The following is a 6,000-nucleotide window of genomic DNA, read 5'->3' on the forward strand; positions in this document are numbered from 1 at the left end:
CAGGTGGAAAGGTGGATTTGAGATTTTGATGCTTACACCAAAACAAAACAAAACCAAAATTCCCAATCCAGATTAAATCTTTTTTATGTAATGTATTATAAAAAGACACCAGTGTAGATAACAGCACAACTCCCCACATTTGTAGAAACACATGTCAAGGCATATGTTCTCCTCATGGGGGGCCAAGAATATGAAGAGCAACCTGCTTGCTGCATTGCCAGAGGTGCTGAGAAAGCTCTAATTCCTCAGCCAGTAGAATCTTCAGCAGCAGAGATGTTGCTAATAATAACAAGCCTCTTAAATATACTTTGCTTGTTAAATAATTCTTGGCAGCCAAGGTAATGATATTCTGTGGTATATAATTAAATAGAAATTCAGGTCAAAGATATGTGTTCAATACAAAAAGCCATTTACTTTTAATGAAGGATTTTTCATTATACAGTAAATACATAGTCTTGAATTTAAAATTCAGAAGAGGTAAATAAAAATGAAAGCACCCCTCTGGCTCCTGGAACGTTTCCTGATATAATTTTTCTTAAGAGTGTCCTATAAATCCTTGCAAAAATATTCAGAAAATCATGTAGTTTAGTAGAAATTAAATTTCTAACAAATTCATAAAACACAGACAATTGTAGGTAAAACAATAAATATGAGCCAGTCTGTTTTAGAAATGGTAGACTCTGACACTCACTCACCATAAAATATAATTTAGGACAACAGATAAACATACCTTGGAAATGTTTTATGACAAGGTATAGAGATTAAGTCCTCTATTTTATTGTTATACTATTCCAGGGCTTGGAGGGGAGGGGCGTAGGGGCAGTTTTGACTCCTAGAACATTTCCTTAATTATTAGAAATTTTCATAAAAAATAATCTTATTTTGAGAAATTCTATCTGAACATGGCAGATTTTTTTTCTCACAAATGGAAGGAGTTTTGTTGAAAGATAAAAGTGAGATGATTTGTCTACATAAGTCATTTGCCTAAATATCCTGGATATGACAGGGAAATATTTGCAAGGACAGCAATTTAGTCCAGGTGGTTCCTTTCTCTTTTCCAGGTAGCAAAGACAGCAGAAATTCCTTTTTCCCCCCTCTCCCCTTCACTCCCCTCTCTGCCAGGCACTAACTTCTTAAACTCACTCCCTAACTGTATTCCCTAAACTTCCTCCCCCTTGCTTGCTTGCTGTGCATGTAGGAATGTTACAATACAGAAGCAGAAAGATACATATTGCTCCCCTTGCCTTTCTTCTGGGCTCAGACTTTTGGGAGATTCGTCCCGTCTGAGCCTGCCAGTGCATAATAAACCTCAACACTCCAAGATTTCGGAGTGCCGCCTAGTTCTCCCATCAGTGATCCAGTCCAGGTTTTTCCAGTATTTTCTGTAACAGATACACCATCAAACTTTCACGTACATGATATTTCAACCTGAACATGATTTGGAGAGCTTTCTAACATACACAACTTAAACCAAGAATAGGAACACATCACAGAGAAACCATGCTCTCCGACCAACACATCCTTATGTTTGATATAAATTACTGATTTTTTTCTGATATGCAAGCTTTGAGCTTCTTTCTTCAGCCTTCTTGCTAAGCCCAACTCCTGCTGTATATAGATTTTAAAGTATCACTACACAAAACGAGTTACCAGGGAGAAAGCCAGAGAAAAAGACAAAGCTAACAAACACTTTCTGCATACACAGCCTAGAGAATTAAATGACTGCCTGGGCATAGATACAGACTATGACATTGAAAAAGAAGGCAGAACTGTTTTTCATAGCTCATGGGAAAAAATAAGACCTAAAGAAGTACTCAGAGAGAAAAGATCCCTTCCCGTGTTTGCTCCAACCAATCTGGTTCCATTGCTGCTTGGATAACGTCCTGCTGCCGTTACTACGCTGTGGTCGGAAGGTTCAGAGCACAGGGCCCTACAGTTTCTTCATTTCACCTGTAAAACCCATCTGTTTCAGCATAATGTAATTAGGTGAGATCTAGATGGAAGGTGTTACATCATAAATATCGTGGTTATTTTCCTACCATAGCATTTACTTTGCCCTTCACCCTAATATGCACCACTTACTCTTTATTCTTCTCACTTCCAATGCACCAATTATTTTAGTTTTTCTGCTTATTGACGTTCATTTCTCAAAACACCTAGAATAGGAATTCAGGGGAGCCAGGGATATGCCCTTGGGTTTTGTTCACTGATTTTCCTCTTTTATTACTGATATATCTGAACAACCATTCAATAAATAGTTTTTATTTTGAAGCAACTAATGAGTTCAAGGGAAGTTCGATTACTAGAATTGCTGGATTTTTCACTCACTATTTCAGTCTTCATTTTCCCCTCAGTATAATTCATACGTAATTTTGTACTTAAATTTGTCTTCATCCATCTATAGACCATTCCTTTCCTCAAATCAGTTATTTTGTAAAATTGAATATAACAAGATATAGAAATGAATAAATTATCTAAAGACCAAGACAGGACCTCCTCCTGGTGCCATGCAGAGGTTGCTCCCACGCAACCTGGTCAGCCACATGCGAGGACAGTGGGAGCTGATGACAGGTTAGACCCGAAAGTCAACAGAGGTGCAAATGAAAATGCAATGACTTAGAACTTCATCCCTATGATCCGTGAGTTCTTTGCATCTGCCAGTCTTCACATTTCAACTATACACTGCTGGTAGTGAGAAGTATACATTACACATTTCAGTCTGATGGTGCTTTTTGGATAGTCAATGAAGGGATTATTTTGATAGTCAATGAAGAAATGATTGTCATTGCTAATCAGAAGTCCTAGCTAGCCTGTAAGTTACTTATTATGTAACTTCTTTCAAATTAAGGTGATAAAAATGCTAAACTTTACTTTAGTGAAATGCAGGGGAGAATTGAAGTAATTAGGAACTAGAACTCAGAAGTCCAGCAGAACTGAATACATCCCACTAATGGAATTCATTGTCAGTCAGCTTTGGTCCATTTATTCATCCATTGATGGGCTTAGTTTCCTCAAAAATAAATGATGATAGTACCTACCTCATAGCATTATTGCAAAGACTAAATGAAGTAGTGGATACAAAGTATTTGGCACAGTGTCAATATCTTAATGCACTCACATGCACACACTCTTTAGTAATTCTTAAATCACCGACTCAGAGAGTTGTAAGGCTTAAGTTAAATAAGATAATGGGTCAGTCATCAGCATAGAGGAAACATTTAGCAAGTAGCAATAGAAGATAAATGTGAAATGACCTACATTAATTAATCATTCAACAATAACGGAAGGGGAGCAGAGGGGGAAGGAAGCAAAGGGGGAGGGGATGGGAGAGGGAAGGAAATGAAGGAAGACGGGAGAACAAAGAGGAAAGAGAGGAAAAGGGTCATCATTACATTTCAAAGACGTGAAAAATGTCAGTTTAACTTTGAAACCTTAGCTCACTTTCATTTTGCTGGGGTTTTTTTTTTTCCTCTTTATCACCTTTTACATATTTGCAAGCTGATGTAGTTCAATGAAGAGTATTCCTCTGCCATTGTGACCCTTAAGAAACCCACACTTTGACACAGGTCAAAGCAGAATAAGTAACTGAACAATCATAATCAAAGGTGGAATTAGAACTTATATTTCGGTTACATTGAAAAGCTGTATTTTGGTAACTCAGTCATCAAAACAGGACTAAAGACTCTTGGGATTGGGTAGTTATGGCCCTGATATTTAAATATGCAAAACCAAATGCCCACGAAGTGGTACCCCTAGAGGCCTAAAAGTTGGATGGCTTTTCTTTCAACAGGGCTTTATATACATATATATATGTAACATAACATTACATAGAGAAATAAATGTCCAGGGTTTTTAGTTGTACTTACTGAAAGAAATATGGAAAATCATACCTACTCCATGTTGCTGAAAGTGGAAATATATGCTTGTTTTATACCAGTTTCCTCTTGCTGCCATAATTGGAAGTCCTTCTACCAACTTTTTTCTCTTAAACTGTTTTTTCTTTCCTCCACTTCTGTATTTTCTATCACTAGTTTAATAGTGTTCACTTTCAATGATCTTAAGTGATCTAACTTAAAAATAATATGTTAACTCTTTAAAACATTCTAGTTATCTACTGCTGTGTAACAAACCACCCCAAAATGTTGTGGCATAAATTGGCAATTATTTTACTGCCATTATGGATTCTCTGGGTCAGGAATTCAGGCAGGATACAACAGAGCTGTCTTCTCTCTGATTAATGATGTCTGAGGTTCCAGTTGGCAAACCTAAGGTAGCTGGAGGAGACTTTGGCTGGGTTCCAGATCACCTGTAGGTGTCTTTGCTCAAGTGTCTATTGCCTGGACTGGAAATACTTGAAGGTTATACTTAGCTGGAACTAGAATGCCTATATGTGGTCCCTTCTTGTGGCTGAGGTTTCCGCAGAGCATGGTAACTTCAGAATAGTTGGACTTTTAACTTTTTAAATTTTATTTTATATTAAGACATAATAAACATATGATACAGTATTACTTTTAGTGTACAATATAATGATTTGAGATATATGTATATTGTGACATGATTGCCCTGGTATGTTTAGTTAACATCCATCAACATACATTGCTTCAATTTTTTTCTTGTGATGAGAACTTTTAAGGTGTACTCACTCAGCAAGTTTCAAATACACACACAGTATTGTTAACTATAGTCACCCTGCTGTGCATTATATCCCCAGAACTTACCCAGAACTGGTGGTTAAGGAGGTTATTAAGGTTAAGTAAAGTTATAAGGGTGGGCTTTGATCTGATAGGATTGGTCTTCTTTTAAGAAGAGGAAAGAACACCAAAGATTTCTTATGAACACACAGAGGAAAGTCCATTGAGCTCACAATGAGAAGGGGGCCTTCAGCAAGCCAGGAAGGAAGGTCTCACTAGAAACCAGGTCTGCCTGAACCTTGATCTTGGACTTCCAGCCTCCAGAACTTTGAGAAAATTAATTTCCATAGTTTGAAATACCCAGTCTGTGGTATTCTGTTGGCAGCCCCAGAAAACTAACACAGTAGGGAAGTACTGGAAAATTTTAAGCAGAGAAGGGACAGATTTACATTTTAAGGTGATCATTGAGTCAAATGAAAAGTTATAGATGAGAAGCAGAGAAAACTGTAAGGGTGTGGAAAAATGATAAGAGTATATTGGTATAGTCATTTTGGAAGGCAGTTTGGCAGTGTATGTAAAATGTTTATAAGTACATTAGAATTTGATGAAGAAATTCCATTTTAACTACTTTATAGATGGAGTCACACAATTATCCAAAGATATTTATACTAAGATGTTCTTTGCAATGTTACATATAATAATGCTGCGAAACTGGATCTACCTAAATCCTTATTAAAATGGTTAAGCCAATTATGATATAACCATAGGGTACAATAAAATACAACAATTGAAAATAATTTTGTATACATATGTGAGTTTTATATTCTTGATTATATATATGGCAAGTGTGTATACATATGTATATGCCCAAATGTATACACACCCACTGAATTTTCCCCTGAACAGAAAATTTCTCAAAGTCTACATAAGATATGGTTAACAGTTGTTACCCATGAGAAGTGGATATGGTTAGATGGGTGAGTAGGGGGAAACAAAAAAGTGACTATTGCTTTTCCTTTAACATACTTCTATACTTATTTGATTTCTTATGAGTACACATTTTTTTGTGAGTATGTATTATATATTTTAAACCAATAAAATGTTATAATTATATATCAACATTTTCTGCAAAGCCAGGGTCCTTAAATATCTGGTTTTATGTGCATTAACTACATAATGAATATATTTCAACGTTGCTCTGTGCAAAGTAACAATAGAAACTCTATTTTAGAGACATTTGTTAGCCAGACAACTGTGAAATAAAAAAGCTTGCATACATAATGAATGTGATTTTAAATTGACAATGCAAACAGTGAAACAGATGGAATGTACCATATCATTTTCAATAGATTAAAAAGACTGTAGTTAC

Source organism: Manis javanica, chromosome 10 (genome assembly GCF_040802235.1).
Source record: "Manis javanica isolate MJ-LG chromosome 10, MJ_LKY, whole genome shotgun sequence".
In the NCBI taxonomy this organism is placed as follows: Eukaryota; Metazoa; Chordata; class Mammalia; order Pholidota; family Manidae; genus Manis; species Manis javanica.